Raw genomic sequence first — 23,898 nt, 5'->3', positions numbered from 1 at the left:
GTTCGCTTCCTTAAACAAAGATGGGGGAGATGTAGGGAGCCAACAACAAAGTTCATCCTGACCTCTGGCTATGTTGTTATCTCAAGGACATGTAAGGACATGACTTACTTGAAGGACAGCAATAATCAGAGATGTTTTATTATGTCCACAAGAGTCTGTTTTATGTTAACCATTCAACCTTGTTTTATTGCCTCTTGTTATTTACCAATTTCAGGGCCTTCTTGTTTTCTTCTTGTTTTCTTAAATTTAGTTAATTCTATGCCATTTCCTGGTTCCTAAACTGTATATAAGCTGGAAGATAAGAATAAACGGGACTGCAGTCTTGAGCGATAGTCTTGAGCTGAAGACCTCCTGAACTGCCCCTCCCCCCCAAAAAAAAAAGATGTGAACAGGTGCATCTAACTTGTTTGTTGAGGTGCTGTCTCACTGATATTACCTGGGATGGCATCAAACTAACATCTCCCTAGTTTCTTCCTCCTCAGCATGTGTAGGGTTGTTATTCCTTTATGGTAATCATTTCTGCATTCCATTTGAGAAATCATTGTCTATTTGCCTCACAATTTTTTATATGTATGGCTTTAAAAACTTTATTGACTTAAGCTGGGCACCAGTGGCTCATGCCTTTAATCCTAGCTACTCAAGAAGCTGAGACCTGAGGATCATGGTTCAAAGCCAGCCCTGACTCTTATCACCAGAAAACTGGTAGTGGCACTGTGGCTCAAAGTGGTGGAGCACTAGCCTTGAGCTGAAGAGCTCAAGGACAGTGAGCAGGCCCAGAGTTCAACCCCATGATGACTAAAAAAAAAAAAAAAGAAAGAAAAAAAGCACTTTATTGATTTGCCTTTTGAGTTTTTTGATCTGGTATTGATCCTGAAATTTTTGAAAGATAATAAGCTGGAATCCAGCTATACCTTTTCCCATAGCATGTACTCAGCAGTGTGTATAATAACATAATCAACTTCTCAAAGCACCTAGCCCACATTTATCCTAAACCAAGTGAAGACATAAGGATGGATTATTATATTCCAGTGTCTACCTGGCCTACTTATCTAGCCAACTTGTCCTTCATTCCTACAGCTTTTGTTAGAGATTGATACATGGAACAAATTTGCTAGCTGTATTTCTTTGTGTCAAGTTTTCCACGTAGGGGCTGGGGATATAGCCTAGTGGCAAGAGTGCCTGCCTCGGATACACGGTTCGATTCCCCAGCACCACATATACAGAAAACGGCCAGAAGCGGCGCTGTGGCTCAAGTGGCAGAGTGCTAGCCTTGAGCGGGAAGAAGCCAGGGACAGTGCTCAGGCCCTGAGTCCAAGGCCCAGGACTGGCCAAAAAAAAAAAAAAGTTTTCCAGGTAATTTTTTTAAGCAGCTTTCATTTCTAAATAGATTGTGTAATCTGTTTGCCCATTTCCACACAGACATCCACACACCCCAAGAAACAATTATCTCTGCTGTTACTATGATTGAAATTTTAGCAACGTGTAGATTAATTCAGAAAGAATTGGCTAAGGCTTACACCTTAATGCACGTATTTTATTCATTCTCTTCTCTAGGTTTCAGTTTAGGATTATTGTCCACCTAATATTGGAATTGGTTAAACCCTTGATAGGTTTTCTGATACTGTAATTAGCACATTTTTATTTCAATTTTATCTATACCACTAACATACATGAATGCAGTTTGTGACTTGGCTCTCTATAACCCTTTGTTAGAGTTATCGATTCTTTTGAATTTTTCCCTTCAGACAATGTTTGTTTAAACCTATACTGTTTCTTTTTTTCCTTTTTTTTTGACTTACTGTAATCCAGCTAGTTATAGAATACGTAAAATAGAAAGGACAGTATTATTTGTATTCAGCATTATTCATTCCTAATCTCAGAAAGGTTTATATTATAATATGTTGTAATAATTTAGTGTAATGCTCTTTATAAAATTTTTACTTCATATATTTATTTTAATTTTGGTAATATTGGAGTTGAATTCTGGGTATCATGTCTACAACTAAGGCACTCTACAACTAAGATGTTTCTGTAGATTCATATTGAATCCAAATATTTTAAATTATCCTATACATCTATTTGCATCGAAGATTTAAATGGAAAGAGGCAGAAAAAGGAAGCTACTAGAAATTTGTTAAAATATTATAATAATGATTGTTTTTACCTATAGAATAAAAGTGTTTACAAAAAAATAAAGGCTGGATATAGAGCTTAGTGAAATAAAGTTGGTAGCAGGCATGAAACCCTGAATCCACTTTCTTATGCCACCCCAACACACATACACACACACACACACACACACACACACACACACACACACATTCACACACGCAAGCATGCATGCACACATGAAGGAAAAGATGAAAGTCAATAAAAAGAAATGAGAGGAAAACAATAAAGCATGAGAAGTCTAATTAGGCATAAAATATTCTGAGAATTGTAGTGTTAGAAAGTGTAAATTTGGTCCTATTACTTTTAGCTACAGTACAGCTAAACAATTCTTTAAATTGAATCATAAATTAAGGGGAAAAAAAAGTGACCCAATGCAAAATATAACATAGTTTAAATAGTCTGTTAGGTAAGATAATGGCTACATTTGTTACAGTTTTCACTGATATTAGTTTTCAATGTTTAAGGCACCTATTAACAACTTGAAGTATTTATCCATTTACTCATTATATGTCATAATTAGATGAAAAGGTTAAATTATACATACACACACATAATATTGTAAAACACTTTGCTTGTGGTATAATTCATGGATTATATTGTTAATTCAACTATACCTTTATTAACTTAACAGTATTTATTAAAATATAGATGCACATAGAAATAGAAACAAAAGACGTTCCCATTCATCTGGAGTTTACTAAGGAATATGGAGATCATAATTATAATCTCAGTATTTTTTATCCAAGCATTGTCACAAAAGACTCAGAGAATAGGTTTTAGTAAATATTTAACTACTGGAGTGCAAAGGCAAAATCTCTAATTCACACCACTGGCCAATTCATTTGATTAAAATACCCCCAATGTTCCGCATAGATTTAAACTATGAATAGTACAACAAATTTCCTACAAAATTCTTGGACAATAGCTGGTTGCCAATGGCTCACTCTTGTAATCCTAGGTAACGCAGGAGGCTAAGATCTGAGGATCATGGCATGAACCCGACCAGGGCAGAAAAGTCCTGTGAGACTCTTATCTCCAATACTCAAAAATACAAAAGTGGAGTTGGAACTCAATTGGTAGAGTGCAACCTTGAGCACAAAAAGGTGCATGGACATCACCCAGTCCTTGAGTTCAAGCCCCACAAGTGACAAAAAAAAATGCAGTTACTTTTTTAAATCAATATGAGCTATCTCTAACAACACAAAATGAGATTTAGCAAGTAGTGAAAAACACAAATGAGGACCAATCAACTAAGAACAGCACATAAAATTTCATCTCTGGTGAGTGTTGCAAATTGTGTTTTAGAAATGTCATCTGCTGGGGCTGGGAATATGGCCTAGTGGCAAAAGTGCTTGATTCATATACATGAAGCTCTGGGTTCAACTCCCCAGCACCACATACATGTAAAATGGCCAGAAGTGGTGCTGTGGCTCAAGTGGCAGAGTGCTAGCCTTGAGCAAAAAGAAGCCAAGGACAGTGCTTGGGCCCTGAGTCCAAAGCCCAGGACTGGCAAAAAAAAAAAAAAAGAAAAGAAAGAAAAGAAATGTCATCTGTTATTGCTGAGAATTCTGTGTGCCTAGGGATATGTCAAAATATAATAGGGCAAAGGTAGACTATGGATGAGAAAAAGAGGAGAATGTAGACAAAATATTCACAGTATATATGTGAAAATGAGACAAGGAAAAGTGAGAAGATGGGTTGGGAGGATGGGGAAAACAATCAAAGTGGTTGTATTGATCAAAAAACAATGATGAATTATAACCCCATTTGTACAGATATAAATATAACTCCTTTATACTTATAGATAACATATATGTATTAAAGATATAACGCCAAGTTTGCCTTCGTTATTATGATATATATCTATAATAAATATATTACAAATATAAATAAAAATATGTAAATAATTATATCTATATAGTTATTTGTTATATTGTTAGACTATGTTATAAATATATATTATCTATATGTTTTAATGTGCACTTCAGTAGAAAAAGACTGAGAGCAATATTGTAACATAGATAACAAACACAATCAGAAAAGATAAAAACCCCTGTAATGGAGAGATTTGAGCAGTGAACATTAATTGAGAGAATAGAAAACCAGTATATAGGAGTAAAGCATCCCATGGAGATCAGATAATAAATCATATCTTTAAAAGCTGAAGCAGAAACATCTTTGTTAATTATTTGGAATGGTAAGAGAATGGTTGGCTATAGATCAGTGAATAAAGAAAATGATTATGCAGTAAAGTAATATGGAATCAGATGATGATGAGGAACCATTTGACATAAGATCTTCTCAGCATTGGTAAGGACTTTAACTTTTTTTTTTTTTTTTTTGCCAGTCCTAGGCCTTGGACTCAGGGCCTGAGAACTGTTCCTGGTTTTCTTTGCTCAAGGCCTAGCACTCTGCCACTTGAGCCACAGCACCACTTCTGGCCATTTTCTATATATGTGGTGCTGGGGAATCGAACCCAGGGCTTCATGTATACGAGGCAAGCACTCTTGCCAATAGGCCATATTCCCAGCCCAAGGACTTTAACTTTATGCTCAGTGAAGCTTTAAAAAAACACTTTTAAAATATAATTCTCTGTAGAATACTGAAGAACCATTGAGCACAGAGAAAGTTAGAAAACCAATAGCATGTATTATCCATATACAACAATTAAAATGAACAACCAATTACATCAAGTAATGGGAAAAGTTGATTGAAACTACCATTGTATTTGCCAAATTGAACCATCTACTTTCAAATTGCTATGTATAACCACAGCTTCTATTATTGATGATCTTCTTGTATCCCCTTCCTGTGGTTGTACCTGCACTATCTCTGTAGAATATCTGAGTACACTGGAAACCGTGCGTACTGGTATTAGAACTAGGAAACTGAAAGGGAATACCAAAATCCAAAGACACAGGGTAGAAAAGACAAATGACTACGAAAGCAATACTTGCAAAACTGTTTGGTGTAAATGAACTGAACAACTCATGGGGGGGGGGGGGAAAGGAATGGGGGAGGGGGAAGGGGGGAATGAGAGAGGAGGTAACAAACAGTACAAGAAATGTATCCAATGCCTAATGTATGAAACCGTAACCCCTCTGTACATCAGTTTGACAATAAAAATAAAAAATATACAACCAGAAGCTTAAGGCATAGACAGGTGTCACTGCTGGCCGAATTTTTGGTTGATGTTACACCCTTCCGCACAACTAAAAAAAAGAAAATGATCTTATGAAGAAAGCTTTCAGTATGAGAGTCTGTCTCAACAGAACCTAAAGGAAAATTGTAGCAGTTTGAGAAATAGTGTCAAAATGCTCCATGATTTTTTCTATCTAAGTGAGCAAAATGTGTGTCAATAGCTACAAAGGAGACAGAAGTGAATTAAAAAACAACTTTTTATGATGATAAAGATAATAGATTGGTAGGTTTATATCAATAATACAGTAAGAAGAAATACTGATAGTGTGGGGAAAATGGTTGACAAAATTTGGAGAAATTTTTTTAAGCATCAAAGTACTTAAAATGGAACGTGAAAGTGCATAAGTATAAACTAGGGAAAAACACAGAAACTGATCTAAAGCTAGAAGAAACAGATGCAACCTCTAGGTTCACACACTACTAAGTACAAAAGTATGGTGTCAGAACTATATTTTGGGAAAGCTTTGATTTGGTTAGGAAAATGAAAAGACACCAAATACAAAAAAATAAATGCAATAAAATCTGTGGAACATACACAGAGAGAAAGACTTACAGGATACACTTAGAGTATAGTGGAAAGGTATTGGTGATATTCATAATATACATATTCCTACCAATGGAAGGTACCAATGGATCAGTAGGAAGACAAATAATTCAGAAGTTACTGCTTCTGCTTATTTTATTATACACAGGTTGTCTGAAAATTATTTCTAGTGATCCTTATTTTCTACAGCTATAATGCTTTCTAAAATCTAGTAATTATTCATTTCTCTTGCCAATTCAATTTAAAGATGGTAACCTCGCACCACTGCTTTATACCCTGGGGTGCTTCCTGGACCCTTGTTGGTTTACTTAACCAAAAAAATGTTGCCCAATTTAAGATTTGCTAAATTACCTCCATTAGGGTGTGCCATCTGTTTCCTGACTAAATATAATTGGTACCAGAAGTTTGCCCCAAGAAAGAAATCTTAAATTTAAGATTATATAATTTCTGTGTGTGTGTGTGTGTGTGTGTGTGTGTGTGTGTGTGTGTGTTTTAGAAGAATATGTATAACCTTATTGGCAGAACAAGAATGAAATTATCAAGTTTTGGTATCTTGGAACCGAAAACTGATTAGCTATAAAGATGTGCAATAAATACTGATGGAAGATGAGAAGTTGTGACCAGTGTCTATGAAATTTAGTCACCATGGTAACAGTAGATGTTACACAGTTTTGGATAGTTTCTTTGACAGTCTTAGAGAACAGAGAAAGACAAAATGAAATGCTGATTGTCTCAGATGCCAATTGCAGTGTTCAGATGGAAATTTTAAAAATGCCATTTTAAAGTTGTTTCTTATCTCCTCAAGACATAGGATTGAGCTCAGTGTCTGATTATAACCACAGTTATAACCACAGTACAATCCTAAAACTAATTAAATGTGAAATTTTATCAAATCTTCGATCTCAGCCTAGGCTGTCTATTTGGGCAAGAACTAAAGACTGAGTCATAGAAGATAACTGAGAAAGCTGATAAATTTGAATTCCCAAACACAACCAAAACCTTGCTAATGATGCATCTTCTAGCTACATAAACTGAATTTGTTGCTTCTCAGTGAAGTTATAATTATTTTCAGTATTCACCACCCACACTTATGTATGATAATCCTACAGTAGGAGAAATTGACATAGTAGCAATACACTAGTAGAAAGTACATACACTAATTGTGAAGGAAACAGGCTCTCTGTTTAAAAGAGTTGTAGAATCTTGTCAAATATCATTAAGAAGAATTTGGAGAGAAAGACTCAGAGGAAATCTAATGTGCTTAGGCCAAGGAGTATGGCATATAAGAATGTTTCTAGCCTTACATTCAATTTATTAAAGTGAGTGAACTCAATGAGCATTCAGGATTTGTGTTGGATTTAAACACTGGAAGTGACATTAATACTATACTTGGAAGTCAAATTCAAGGCATATCTATGGTATGTAAACTTTAAATGATGGCATTCATGGGCAAACTGATCAAGAATGGTTCCTGGAAGCTCAGAGAATGTTGGGATTAATGTATTATGTACAACCATTCTCTGGCTTTCAACTGTAGAGAAATGTTTGGGCACATATTTCTCTACATCTCACATTTCTCTACCTATTCACAGAAATGGTTGTTAGTGTTATTTGCATGCTGGAGATGATGTGCAGAGATGCTATTATGGATTGAGTTCACAAAATACCATGGGAGCTAGAATCCTGAGACCCTTGAGTAGGAGAGATACTTAGCTGTTACCTTAAAGTTATATAAAATTTCTATAGTGCTTCAAAGAGAGGTCTTAACTGAAAATATTTATATATGATCAACTGATCACAGTGCATCTAGGAATAAAGTAGTTGAGGTTGTAGCTTTGATGCCATTTAGAATGCATAAATGAAAATAAGTATTAAAGTGAGTGGGCATAGCTATGCCCTTATGAACTCATAAGGTGCTGCTAAGTGAAATGAACCCCATGTTATGGAAACAAGTATTATATCACTGAATTAATCATTTTCAACATGCCATGTGAAACCATAGCGTTTTTTTTTGTTCCTCTTGTACCCCTTCCTATGGTTGTGCCCGTGCTATCACTGTATCTCATCTGAGTACCATGGATACTGTATATACTTGTATTAGAAATAGGGAAGGGAAAAGGAATATCAACATCAAGAGACAACGGATAAAAAGACAAATGACTCCAAAAACTATACTTACAAAAACATTTGTTGTAAACCAACTGAGTAAGGGTGAGGGGAGAAATGAGGGAGGAGGTAACAAGTTATACAAGAAATGTGCCCACTACCTTATGTTGAAACTGTAACCCCTCTGTACATCACTTTGACAATAATAAATAAATAAATAAGTAAGTAAATAAATAAATAAATAAATAAATAAAGTGAGTGGGCAAAAAACTCAATTCAAATATTAGAAGAGATTAGTGTCTTTTATTCAAATTCTAGGCATAATCAATTACATATAATTCAAGTCTGTTTATAGAGTAAACCATGTATTTTGAGGAAATATTTGTCAATGTACCATAAATGAAGGCTTGCTCCCTTTCTTCCTTCAGAGAAACCTGCAGAAAATTATAGGATGTGTGTGTACAAGAGAAAGGAGAAATAATACTTGCTTTTTCCAGATACAATCTACAGGCATATAATACAGAGACTTTAACTGGAGTTTGGAGCATCTTAAAAACAGAAGACAAAGGATTCTTGCCCTAATTCAAACTCAAGGTGATCATTTCCCCATCCCAGAATGAGCAGTGGAAATTGCTACATTTCAAAAATAACAAAATCATCACACTGTTTCTCAGACCGGTGGGATATGCATTATTATGAGAGAAATAGCCTGTAAGAATCTACTGGAACATTCCATCTCCTCATAGTGTATGAAATGTGTACTATCATTCCTAGGGAAATTTCATCAGAGAGTTGCAAAAAGCGGAAGTCATAGTTATCACTGGATCCACATTTACCTGCCATGGTTGGCTAGATAGATCTATTTTGGGACATGAATAGGTTTTTTTTGAGGAATATTACCCCAAATAGCTAAATTACATTTATTGTAACTGATTGAAATAAATGTTTCTGGCTACAGGCAAATATACAGCTTTCATTAGATTTTTTTACTCCTTTAAATTCTATCAACAAATACAATCAGAAGCTATTTTCTTATGCATAGTGAGGAGAACAGTATACTTGCATTGTATTACCCACAAACTATTTTCCAAAGTGCTTAATACTTAATACAATCAGAAGCTATTTTCTTATACATAGTGAGAAGAACAGTATACCAGCATTGTATTACCCACAAACTATTTTCCAAAGTTCTTATTACTTAATACTTTTTACCACTATAAAGATTACCATAGTGTTCTCTTACATTGATGATATTGTACTCACCAAATATAGTTGCAGAATGTAGAAAAAAACAGAATGTAGAAAAAGAAGCCTAATTGTCTTGATGAGACAATTGCAAAAGCAGTGACTTTTCTTGGAAGTAATTTCTCTAAGGCATATTGAAAACATGCCCTGAAAAATGTGAAGTGAACTGGGAAGTGGTAGGTACAAAAAGGTGACATAGTTTTGAAGTAGCTCTTGATTTTCAAGGCAGCATACATCATAGGTTTGAAATCCTAAACCTTTTGCTCCAAAACCCAAAGGAGAGCTTAAATGACACACACACACACACACACACACACACACACACACACACACACACACACACACACAAACTTTCTCTACTATTTAAATACTGTCAGACAAGGTGACCTGCATTTTTACTTCATATTCACCAAACCAGTAGTATGTAAAATGATTAGAGCATACAGAAATATTTAGTGGATCTTTTTAGCAAACTGACTGTGGAATCTATTATGGCAGAAATATTTTCCATAGGAAAAAATAGACTTTAGATTTCTATTAAGCCCTAAATTCAAATACTTGACAGTGGCACCATAATACTTTTTGACTGAAACCTCCCATTAAAAATATATGCTATTTCATAGAATAAGGTATATTCTATTTCATAGAATTCAAGGAGTAGATTGCAATATAGCATTGGAGGGTTTTCAAGTTTTTCTGACAAATATAACTTCATAGCCAGCTAGCTCACTTTTTCATTAAAAATGTGCCTATTAGTCTGGGTGATGATGGCTTGTGTCATGCCTATAATCTTAACTACTCAGGAGGCTGAGACCTGAGGATTGTGTTTCAAAGCCAGCCCAGGAAGAAAAGTCCATAAGACTCATTTCTAATTAACCACTAGAAAACCAGAAGTGGAGCTGTGGCTCAAAGTGTAGAGCCTTAGCCTTGAGTAAAAAAGCTCAGAGACAGCGCCCAGGCCCCGGGTTCAAGCCCCACAACCAACAAGAGTAATAATAAAAATATTCCAATTAAGTAGTTCAGTGTTAGGTGGGTATAAGCATAAAAGATAAACATAAAGGACGATTTTCTCTTCATAGAAGGGGAAGAATATTATAATGTCTAAACCAAATTGAAGAAAATTACATTGATCAAGTTATGCTGAGTCATATGCAGTCACTAACAGTTCATTTCTGTGTTCTACTTACTTTGGGTAATTCATGTTTGAGTGTATCCCCTTTTCAATTTGCAAGTGTTGCCAATATTGTGTATTGAGAAATGAGGACAATTAAAAATGACTAAAAATACTTTTTTAAAAAATGAGTAAGCCTTGAGGGGTTCTGGGAATAAGACTCATAGAAGAGGATTTCCATTGTGCTTGGATACCTTACCTGCTTGGTCTTCCAAATTCCACCTTTGAGGAAGCAACAAGAAAGTCCTTATATAGTATCAGATGCCAGCTCCTTGATCTGGCTCATTCTAGCTTGCAGAACTGTGCAGGGATAAATTTCTGTTCCTTAAAAATGACTCCATTATAAGTATTTTGTTATAGCACTAGAAAGAGGATGATTAAGATATAGATGTAAAATCCTCATTTATTAAATGTGTATACTTATATAAAAAAAAAGCCACAGAGAACTTCCTTGTGTCTTCCGTGAAAACTTGGGGGAAAGTAGTATTTTTCAACCACAAAGCAAATCCTTAATAGATAACTATTCTGCTGATCCCTTGTTCTTGGGCTTCTCCAAATTAAGAATGCATAAAATACATTATCAGTCTACAAAAATAAAGTAATCTGTTCCATATTTTAGCAATGAAAAATTGTGCTGTGATGAAGATAGTTGTGATGGTGGCTTTAGTGTGGTCTTGCTTGTAATCTATTTGGTAGATGCCCAAAAGTGGGGCTGCTGGGTCATAGGGGAGCTCTATGTTTAGCATTCTGAGGAACATCCATACCACTTTCCAGAGTGGTTGAACAAGTTTACATTCCCACCAACAATGTAGTAGCATTCCCTTTTGGCCATACCCCCACTAGCATTAGTTATTATTAGTTTTCCTGTTAATGGACATTCTTACTGGGGTGAGGTGGAATCTCAATGTTGTTTTGATTTGCATTTCTTTTATGGCCATTGATGTAGAGCGCTTCTTCATGTGGCTCTTAGCCATTCTCATTTCTTCAGAAAAGTTTCTTTTTCGGTCTTTTGCCCATTTGTCGAGGGAGTTGTTAGTTCTTTGAGTATTTGTTTTGGAGGAATTTAATATGGAACCAACCCAGATGCCCCTCAGTAGATGAATGGATCAAGAAAATGTAGTACATATACACAGTGGAATTCTATGCCTCTATCAGAAATAATGACACTGTCCCATTTGTAAGAAAATGGAAGGATTTGGAAAAGATTATACTAAATGAAGTGAGCCAGACTTCCCCTCCCCCCCAAAAAAAAAAACATGGATGCTATGGTTTCCCTCATAGGGAATAATTAGTACATATCTAGAATAGACCTAGGAGAAGACCACAATAGCTCAATACTTATGCTCATATGAAGACATAAGTTGATGCAAAGCAAAATGAACTCCAAGTTATGGAAACAAGTGGTATATCATTGTATTTATGTTCAACATGCCATGTGAAACCACACCTTTGTTTTCTTTTCTTCTCTTGTATTCCCTACCCATGGTTTTACCCCTGCTATCACTATAACTGATTTTAGTACCCTGGGTACTGTATATATGTGTACTGGAACTAGGGAAAGGAAAGGGAATACCAAAACTGAGAGACAAAGGATAAAAAGACAAACTATTGCAACAGCAATACTTACAAAACCATCTGGTATAAGCCAACTGCACAACTCATGGGGGGGGGAGAGGGAAGTGGAGTGGAAGGTGGGAAAAAAATGGGGGAGGAGGTAACAAGGTGGATATAAAACTGTAATCCCTGAACCTCATTTTGACAATAAAGAAGAAAAAAATTAAGTAGTCTGGACAGACTAATGCACTTTGTCTATAAAATAAAAAGCCTACAAAAATAATGACAAGGAATTGTGGAAGGTAGACGTGTAAATGGACCATTTTGCATGGAAAAAAATGTGAATATTTTCTTCATAAGAATGTCCTAAATGAATGGCAGCTGCAGGAAATTACTACATGAATTTGTTTGAGTTCAAGAAGTATAATTGCCTTGGTGTTCCCATATCATTACCCTATGCAAGAAATTCACTTTAATAGTTAATCTAGGATTGGCTCATGACCACAACATTCATGCTCTGCCAAGAGCATTTAGATGCTAAGTTAAGGTAGCAGTTAAGAAGCAACACTGAGATTCATCTTGCCATACTACATCATTTATTTTATACATAAGGACAAAATACAATGTCTTTTCATTTATAGTCAAATTTTATTGGTCTAGAAATCAATGTATGGAAATAGAATGGAATTTCTACCCAACAAGTAACTCCATTAACAAGCACAAACCATTGAATTTCACTTTCCGGAATGTTATATATTGAAACTTTAACTTTTAATATGACAATATTTAAGCTTTATACGTAAGGAGGCTTATGTGAATCTGGAGAAGTATACTTCTGATTGAATATATAAAAAAGAAAAGGGATTGCATTTTCTCTTTCTCTCACTTTATCTAATGTGCACAAACTAAGGAAAAACATGAAACCACACACTAGCAAGGCAGGTCTTTTCAAGCTAGAAGAGATCATCTTACATGAACCTGATTATGATGACATCCTCCTTAGTCTGGGCTTTCTAGTCTCCATAACTGTGAGAAAGTAAATTTTTGTTGGTTGAGTCACTCAGTCTATAGTAATATATTATGGCAAAGTTAAAAAAGTAACAAATGGTGCTGGCAAAACTGGTTCAACACATGCAACAAACTAAAACTAGATCCTTACATATCACCCTGCACCAAAATCAATTCCAAATGGATCAAAGACCTCGAAATCAAAACAGACACTCTGAAAACACTAAAGGAAGGAGTAGGAGAAACACTTGGGCTTCTTGGCACAGCATGGAACTTCCTGAACAAAGACCCAGAAAGGCTACAAATCAAAGAAAGGTTGGACAAATGGGACTGCATCAAACTGCAGAGCTTCTGCAGGGCAAAGGACATAGCTCGCAAGATAAACAGAAAGCCCACAGATTGGGAGAAGATCTTTACTGGCCATTCAACAGACAAATGCCTCATATCTAAAATATATGCAGAACTAAAAAAATTACCTTCCTTCAAAACAAAAGCACAAAGAACCAATAGCCCCCTCATCAAGTGGGCTAAAGACTTAAAAAGAGACTTCTCTGATGAGAAAATGAGAATGGCCAAGAGACATATGAAAAAGTGCTCTACATCACTGGCCATAAAAGAAATGCAAATCAAAACAACATTCAGATTCCATCTCACCCCAGTAAGAATGTCCTGATCAAGAAAACTAACAATAACAAATGTTGGAGGCGATGTGGCGAAAAGGGAACCCTACTTCATTGTTGGTGGGAATGTAAGCTGGTTCAGCCACTCTGGCAAGCAGTATGGAGATTCCTCAGGAGGCTCAACATAGAGCTCCCCTATGACCCAGCAGCCCCACTTTTGGGCATCTACCCAAAAGACCACAAACAAGAACACACTGAAGCCACCAGCACAATGCTCATTGCAGCACAATTTGTCATAGCTGGAATATGGAACCAACCCAGATGCCCCTCAGTAGACGAATGGATCAGGAAAATGTAGTACATATACACAATGGAATTTTATGCCTCTATCAGAAAGAATGACATTGGCCCATTCATAAGGAAATGGAAGGACTTGGAAAAAATTAGACTAAGTGAAGTGAGCCAGAAACATGGACTCTATGGTCTCCCTTATAGGGAATAATTAGCACAGGTTTAGGCAAGTCACAGCAAAGGATCACAAGAGCCCAATAGCTATACCCTTATGAACACATAAGATGATGCTAAGTGAAATGAACTCCATGTTATGGAAACGGTTGTTATATCACAGTTGTAACTTCTTTCAATGTGCTATGTGTAACTGTAGCTTCTATTATTGATGAGCTTCTTGTATCACCCTCCTGTGTTTGTACCTACACTATCTCTGTATCATATCTGAGTACATTGCAAACCGTGTATACTGGTATTAGAACTAGGAAATTGAAAGGGAATACCAAAATTGAGAGACACAGGGTAAAAAAAGACAAACAACTACAAAAGCAATGCTTGCAAAACTGTTTATAGTGTAAATGAACTGAACAACTCATGGGGGGGGGAAGGGAAAGGGGGAGGAGGGAGGGGAAATGAGGGACAAGGTAACAAACAGTACAAGAATGTATCCAATGCCTAATGTATGAAACTGTAACTTCTCTGTAATTCAGTTTGATAATAAATACTAAAAAAAAAAAAAAAGTAAGTTTGCCTCCTCAACATCATCCCATGTTGCATGTAGCTGGAGGTCTTACAGCAATTGTTTTCATTAGTTGCATAGAGAGCCCCGTCATTATTATGGATGCAATAGGCTGCTCTATAATATTCATCACAGGAAGATCCATTCTATAGTGAGTGTGGTTGAACCCAATTACATAATGAAAAGGTTTGCTCATTTTGTTGAAATGAGTTTGACATTTTTTTTGTTTGTTTTATTGGCCATTAACAACAAAATTCAGACTGAATTGGCTCAATGGAATGCTTCTTAATACTTTACTGTCAAATCATAAGGGCTACGGATAAAGAGGAAGACATAAAGATAAGATGGTAACATGCATTTAAATTCAGTGATAATTAAGAATTAGGTCCCAATAATAAAGAACCCCAAAAGGCTGGTCATGTAACAGCTTGTGAATTACTCTTCCTTTTATATTTTTTTAGACTTGGAAAATAGTTATCATTAAGAATAGGTTCAAGTGAATCCTTTTCTAGGAATTTCTTCTGACCTCTAAGATACTCTTATCACTCTTTAACGTTTTTATTTTATTGTTATTTTTATATAGATATTACAGTCCTACATGTATTACATGGAGACCTCCAGGCTTTGTAGATCCATTTCCTTAAGATTGTTGACCATTTTTTTCTTACTTGTATTTTAAGCTATGAACATATCTATCATTTAGTACATTCTCAGCAATACTTGTTAAATAATATTGTCAATGAGAAAACAAAAGGGAAATACAAATAATGCAGTTGAAAGTAAGAGATATTAGAAGATATTCTGGTCACAGTCAAGTATATGAAGGGATGTATTAATATTTGGGATGATGCTGTAAGGGTCAAAGGCAGCTATATAATATAAAATGTTGAATGCAAATTTATGGGTTCTTTGTTTTATCTCTGCAATTCCAACACAGATTCCCATGCAAGAGAGTCTTAAATTATATTGATCTATGATATGTAAGCCAGACAGAAGGAATGTGACTAGCTCTTTAAGAACGTGATCTACATATTTCAATGTATATTCAAAACATGTTTCTTAGTTGTGTCTATCGTAGGTACACCTGAGCCTAAAGCAATATTGTATTTTAAGGTCTACTCCTTGCACTAAGTGACCTAGCAAATTTCTGGGGGCAGTTTAAAATTGGGCATGTAAGGATTGAAAAAGAATCCTTACAATCATTTTAAAGACATTTACTGGCTTCACTGCCCCTGCTCCCATTAAATTCATGATCTGATGTGTTTTCATTTGAAGATAAGAGTACCTTTAGAAATATACCTCATATATACTAGAAAGCAGATTCAGTGGATTCCCTTAATTTGTCTTCAATTTACTTCTGAAAAATTAAGAACCAAAAAGAACAGTTGAGGAAAATTATTTTGCAGTTTAACAAGTGGTTTCCCAATGGTGATCCAACCTAAGCAAATATAATCAAATAATAGAATTTAGCCACAACTGAAAATCCAATATAAAACATACTTTCTACCAGTGTGTCTTAAAAGCTAGCATGCAGAAGGTATTTAATTAACTATTTGAAAGTGTAGAAATCCTAAATTAGGCACATTGGAAGAGAAAATTAGGGGAACTATTGGTATAAATAGAAATCAGATGACTAGCTTTTTCCTGACTTTTCAAGGTATCAGTTCCCTAACTGGCAATGTGTTGTCCATGCAAAAAGTAAATGCCCTACTGTACCATTGCATAATCTTCTATGAATTTATGGATTATATAAGTATTTTAAGTACTTCCTTCCTGGGTTCAGTTCCCTGGGCATCTATTTAAACTAATCTAATAAATTTACTTGATCTCAGACTGCCATCTTTTGAAGAAATTTTCATACATTCTCAGAAGTATATGTACACTTTGAGAAATGTATAATTTGGAAAAAATCAGTTTTCCATTTATTTTATTTAATTTCAGTAGACAATTAGTCATTCACTATCTAATTCACTATGTATAAATCAAATAGTAAGCAAAAAAAATACCTGCAGACATAACAAAATGCAAAAATAAGTATTTTTAAAAATTAAAATCCAACAATATAGTTTCTGCAGTATAAGTATCTTCTTATACTGAAATTTTCACCCTATATGGGCATGGTCAAGATAGTATACAATTAAGAAATGAAAAAAGAAATGTACACGTATATGATTAAGACACTAACTCATCAGATTCCTTGCGGGTTTTGAAGTTAGTTGTTATTTAATCTTTTTTGTTACTTATTTATGTCAAAGTGATGTACAGAGAGGTTACAGTTTCATATGTTAGGCCTTGGGTACATTTCTTGTACTGTTCGTCGCATCCCTTTCTCTCCCTTTCCTTGTCCATTCCCTCCTTTTCCTTTTCTGCCTTTTGTCTTAAGAATTTCTTTTGCACTTTATATTGCAAAAGTAGGAACTAGCTAGTGGACCCTGCCCTTTTACCTGGATTGGTGAGGCTCAGGTTTCACAGTCTTTTGTTATTGACTAATACCAATTATTTGAACCAGGGGCAGGACGCTTGCTTGATGGGCTCTTAATGAAAAAAGAGATGAAGGATTCAAAAGAAAGGTTGAGAAAAGACTGGTGAGGAGTCTTGTACGCTTTGTATTTGAAGTTAGGGATAAGGGAACAGCTGTCTTGTTCCATGCTGCAATGCCTAATTTTGGTGATGGCACACCCTTCTGCCAGCAAACTTTGTCTTGCCAAATTTAAAACAAACAAGCAAAAGAGAGTAGTAGATATTTTCACTGTAAGAAAAATAATTTGAATGACATTAGATGAAATACTTTGAGAAATCAATTTGAGATAATTATTTTGGATATGAACTGCCAAAAGAAGATGGGCACATTTGTTTTAGTAATTTCTACACATATCCATTGAATTCTTGAAAAATCATAATGCTGGAATGTATGCTTTATTTTTGTGTAAAGAAAGCAGTTATTACTTCTTTATAAGTTCTTTCATCAAATACATCATTTAAAATTGTCATTCCATAGCCAGTCTCATGAAATGGAACAAATAAATTGACAAGCAAAAATTTAAATATGTCCTATATCCCTCTAATTAAAACTTTTTTCTTTGCAGTATAGTATACTACTGCATAGTATATAATTTCAAAGTAATTTGTGATTTAATTTTTTATTATCTTGAAAATATTCATTAAGACTATGTGAACATAATTTTTACCATGCACCCTGTTTATAGATAAGGAAAAGTAAGGAAAATACGTTGCTTAAGATATTCCAATAATTTCTTCATTTTCAAAATCTACACACCTGAATCAGTTTAAACTAAGATACAGACTTTGTTGAAGAGAAGGGGAGAGAGCGGACATCCCTGTCTTGCTTCTGATTTTCAAGGGAAGGGCTTTAGTTTTTCACCATTTAGAATTTTACTTGCTGTTGGTTTGTCATTGACCACCTTTATTATATTCAGGAGTGTTCCCTGGAATCCTAGTTTTTCCAGGGCTTTTAGCATAAATGGGTGCTGGATTTTATCGAATGCCTTTCCCGCATACAGAGATATGACCATGTGGTTCTTTACCTTGCTCCAGTTGATGTGGTGAATTACATTAATTGACTTGCGTATATTGAACCAATTTTGCATCCCTGGGATGAATCCAGTTTGATTACAGTTTATGATTTTTTTATGACCTGTTGAAGTCGATTGGCCAGAATTTTGTTGAGAATTTTTGCATCTATGTTCATCAGGGAAATTGGTCTATAGTTCTCTTTACGTGATGAGTTCTTGCCTGGTTTTGGGATGAGGGTAATACTGGCTTCATAGAATGTGTCTGGTAGTGAACTTTCTTTTTCAATTTCATTGAAGAGTGTGAGAAATATTGGTGTGAGTTCTGTTTTGAAGGCCTTATAGGATTCTGCTGTGAATCCATCTGGATCTGGGTTTTTCTTGGAGATCACTTATTGCCATTTCTATTTCAATGCTGGTCTGTTCAGAAGGTTTAAATCTTCATGGTTGAGTTTGGGGATATCAATTTTTTTTCTAGAAAATCATCCATTTCTTTCAGGTTCTTGAATTTGTTGGCATAAAGTTTTTCAAAATAGTCCCTTATTGTGTTCTGAATTTTGGTTGTTTCTGTGGTGATGTTACCTGTTTCGGCTCTGATCTTGTTTATCTGGGTTTGCTGCTTTCATTTTTTGGTCAGGTTTGCTAGGGGTCTGTCTACCTTGTTAATTTTTTCGAACCAACTCTTTGTTTTTTTGATTCTTTTGATTTTTTTTTGGTCTCTAATTCATTTAATTCTGATTTGATTTTAATTATTTGCTTCCATCTATTGACTTGGGGTTTGGCTTGTTTTTCTCTTTCGAGGAGATTAAGGTGCTTTCTTAAGTTGTTGAGTTGCTGTTTCTCCAGTTTGTTGATCTAGGCATTCAGAGATATAAATTTCCCTCTTAGTACTGCTTTTGCTATATCCCAAAGGAGCTGGTACTTTGTGTGCTCATCTTGGTTGAATTCCATAAACATTTGAATTTTGGTTCTAATTTCTTCAATGACCCACTGATGGTTCAGCAGTGTGTTGTTTAGTCTCCATGTATTGTAGGATTTTCTGTGGTGACTGTTTGAGTTGAGCTCTAATTTTATTCCTTTGTGGTCTGACATAATGCAGGGAATGGTTTTGATACTTCTGAATTTCTATGGATTTTCTTGGTGCCCTAAGATGTGATCTATTTTGGAGAATGCTTCATGTGCTGCTGAACAGAATGGATATTCTGGTATTGCTGGATGGAATATTTTGTAGATGTCGGTTAAGTCTAGTTGGTCTATGCAGTTGTTTAGTTCTGTGTTTTCTTTGTTTTCCCATACATCATCATTCTTTATTTCTTTAAAGATAACTCTGAGGCTGTAGATATACCTCAGTGATACAGTGCCAGCCTAGCATGTTTGACATCCTAGGTTTAATACTTAGAAACAGAAAATGAAGAAAAAAAGACGAAAGAAAATAAGTTGAAAGATGCTCATATACTATCCCAAGAACTCCTTTGGTACTCTGTGCCTATGCACAAACAATGCGAGTGACATCATGTCATTCACTGTCTTGATGGTACTTGTACCAGCTAGTTTTAGATATATTGAAATATTTTTAAATTGGCACCGATCAACTGGATTATACTAACAACACAAGAGCATTTGATACATTCTAAACATTAAGATAACTCCCTAGTCCATTATTCTATAACTTCATACTATCCTGGAAAGCAGAGTTAAAAGTAATTCAAAGAAGATAGTGAAATATTGTGTTATTAAAGTAAATTGATTTCTAATGGTAGGAGATTAGAAAAATAAAATTAAACCCTCAGTTCTTTTTTTCAAAGTGATGGGTTTAATTCCCAGAATATCTTCCCATCACAACCTACTGTTTGACACTTGTGCTATCTAATCTACAATTCTGGGGGTGTCATCCCAAAGTACTCTTTTCTTTGTTAAAATGCTAAATTGCTCATGCTAATTCATCAAAACTCCTTAATTAAGTCACAATTCATTAACAGAACAATTGTATTAGAGATTGGCATTGAACAGTCTTTATGTTAAAGTGTGTTAAGGATCTTATAACATTTATATTTACTTCTAAAACCTGGGTACAACATTATTTCTAATAACATGAAGGAAATTTAGCTGGATTTGGTTTGTGTTACATCAAGACTGTCATATATTATTATAAAGATAAAGCATGACAAAATCATTCATCTTAATAAGTGTTTATGAAGATCTGGCAAAGCATTCCTCCACAAAACAGTGTCTAACATCATCAGACTTAATGTTTAATACTTCTAAATTATGGGCAAAAATTCACTTTGTCAAATTTTTGAAGTCAAATGTAATTGCATTAGAAGACATTCATCACACTGTGACATTATATTATGTCTTCATTTGTGTAATTTCTAAAATGTTTATTTTAAAATGTATTGTGTATCAGTTCAAATTAAGTTATAAGAGCCATGGAATCATTTTTCAATTTGCAGAGAAATATGAATGTAAAACACTTCTCTATGCTCCAGTCTTGGGTTATATAAAATGTGATTATACTTCAGCCTTTATTCAGGAAATAGTTCTCAAACTGAAAAACAAAGACGTGACAAGTAACTGAATGATATAAAAAGAGGGATGGAAACATTGTACAAACTCATATGAAAGAGAAAAGAAGGGGCAGATAGGTTATGTTTGATGTTCTAAAGACTCATTATCCCAAGATTAAGAATTGTTTTTAATATGCAAAATGACTGCTAACAATAATTTTGAAACAAAGATACCTTTGCTGAGCATTTACTATATCAGTCGAGATGTTTCAGATTTGAATTTGAGTATAGAATATCTGAAATTAGTCTGTCCATATTCATAGTTCTCAGATTAAATGAAAACAATGAAAAATATTATTTGGGAGCACAAGGATTTCTTTCTTGGATTGTATTTTATTCTTAGAGTAGAATTAATAAAAGGACACTATTTATATGAAAGCCAAAGTATACTTTTTCTTGTTTTCTTTGTTGATAAAAATCTGTCACTAGAATAAAAGACAGTCTGAAATACTGAGGTTGTAAATAGCTGACAATTGATTAATATCACAATATGGACTTTCAATATTGAAAACTATGTTCAATTATGTGCATACACTAAAATATGTAAAAGGTTTAAAATAAAAATTTCCAAAGGTAGAAAATACCACTTTGCTGGCTATTTAAAGTTGTTCAGAAAAAGAGATACTATTTATTTTTCAGCAATTCTTTCAAATTAAGAGTCTCTAAAATATGAAAGTATTTGCATTTTTCACAGATTCTATTTCAGTTACTTTATTTATAAGCACTGGGGTGCCACTCAGTGTGCTTATGTCTAGATTTATAGGCACACCCTAGTTCACAGTAATGAACAAAACCATGCCATCTGTGTTTCTGTGGATCTGGCTTACTTCACTTAACATTGTCATCTTCAAATCTTTACATTTTCTTAAGAATAGTTTGATGTCATTCTTTCTGATGGATGAATGGAATTCCTACACACACACACACATCACATCACATCTTGATCCATTCATCCATTGAAGGGCATGTGGGCTGATTCCATATCTTGGCTATGGTACCTAATGCTAGTATATCCTTGTTTGTGCTATATTGGATAAATGCCCAGAAGTGGAATTGCTGCACCATTATGTAGTTCTAGGTTTAGTTTTTTGAAGGCACTTCATACTTCTTTCCAGAGTTGCTGAAGAAGCTTACATTCCCACCAACAGTGGAATATATTATAATAATTTTAAAAGGCTAGATCAAAGGCTAACAACATGAGTACTAAGAACTGGGTACTTGTGGGGGGGCATGCAGTAGGCACATGCTTCAAGATGAGTGGGGTAGAAAAATGAAGGGGAAAATGAGTAGAAATGAGAAAAATAAGGGAAGGGGTAGGTAGAAGTGTAATAGAGATGTCGAAGAGATGATGTAAATCAAGATATATTGTATACATAAATTGCTTTGTTACATGGCAAAGAAATATTCAATACATAATCTACAAATTAAGAAAAGAGCTGGGAATATAGCCTATTGGTAGTGTGCTTGCATTGTATAAATGAAGGCCTGGGTTCGATTCCTCACTATCACATACACAGAAAAAGCCAGAAGTGGCACTGTGGCTAAAGTGGTAGAGTGCTAGCCTAGAGCTAAAAAAAGCCAGAGACAGTGCTCATGCCCTGGGTTCAAGCCCCAGTACTGGCAAAAAAACATTAAGAAAAGTGAGGGAAGAATTGGGATGGGAGGAGTGTGTGAGAATGCTAAAATAAATAGATGACATTGATCAAGAGACATTGTATTCATAAACAGCTCTGTTTAATGGCAGCTCCTTTCACAACTATCTAAATAAGTTAAGAATACACTAAAACAATAAAAATTTAAAAATCTCCTAGGAAAATCCAAACAGGAATATATAATGCAGATTCACCTTTGTTTTAGTATCTTCAGAAAACTTAGGAAATATTTGGTCACTATAGCCAGAGTAAAGGGGGAAGAGTAGAACAACTGCAGATTCAATGTCAAAAAACAATTTCACTGAATCCTTACCAAGTAGGATATGCCATATATATAGAAACAAGGACACACAAATCTGCAATATTAAGGCATTAATCAGTATCCAATTTTGTCCAGTGTAATCACATGAGCCCCTAAAACTGGATCAGAAAGATGAGAGCAAAGAGGAGAATCAATTTGAATCATTAGAGGGACTCAGCTCACTATTTCTGGTTGTATCAAAGAGATGAGTCCAGAAGTCATAATTACAGGGGCCTTTGGACACCCGAAAAGTCCTCAGCTGACAACAGGAAGGAAGCAGTGCCCTGTATTCTAGTATAAAAAAGAAAATACATTGTGTCAACTTCCTTAATGAACAAGGAGATTGTATCTACCCCAGAAATCCCAGAAATGAATTTTGTACTGTTCATTACTTGAATTAGGGTTAACATATCCATTAATTTTTTGCTTGATATGGGCATAAAAATAGACAGTTTATATATTTAATGCTTCATGCACATTTCTGTAAGAAACTAAAAAGAGAATTAGTATTAAAAGGAGCCTTCCTAGTTGTAACAGACTTATTAACAAAGGTGTTTTATTTGTTCTCTTTACTCTGTCACATAAATGAAGTGAATGGAATTGTGACAAATTATAGTGGTACATTTTTCTTTTGTCAATTGCTCCTAAAGATAGCCCATTACATTATGCTGAGGAAATTTTAGAGTTTATTTTTTTATGGAGCATGGATCTTCTCTCACACTTATCATGTAACTGTATTTTGCTTTTATTCTAGTTATTCAGTCTACCTCTCATTTGGTGGATATAAATATGACAATATAAATAAGAGGCAATCTCCCAAGTATTCTTCATTTCTTTTCTATTTTCATTTATTCTCTATGGTTACTATGCTGTGCTCAAGTAGTGTCCAAGTATTTCTATTTTTTCTCTTTCTTTTATTCTTCTATTATCTTTCTTGTATGGCTAAGTTTGATTCAAATGTTGGGATCATTGTAGTATAATTTAAACTAACTACTCTATTGTTTTATAATAAATCTTAATTTGATATGTTTAAATGTTTTAGATCTTTCTGTCTGAGCTGAGTAAATAAATATTTTAAATAATCGGTAACAAACAGTACAAGAAATGTATCCAATGCCTAATGTATGAAACTGTAACTTCTCTGTAATTCAGTTTGATAATAAAATATATATAGAAAAAAAATAATCATTTATCCAATAG

This window comes from Perognathus longimembris, chromosome 7 (assembly GCF_023159225.1).
Source record: "Perognathus longimembris pacificus isolate PPM17 chromosome 7, ASM2315922v1, whole genome shotgun sequence".
Taxonomy (NCBI): domain Eukaryota; kingdom Metazoa; phylum Chordata; class Mammalia; order Rodentia; family Heteromyidae; genus Perognathus; species Perognathus longimembris.
Note: the sequence above shows the minus strand (reverse complement) of the source record.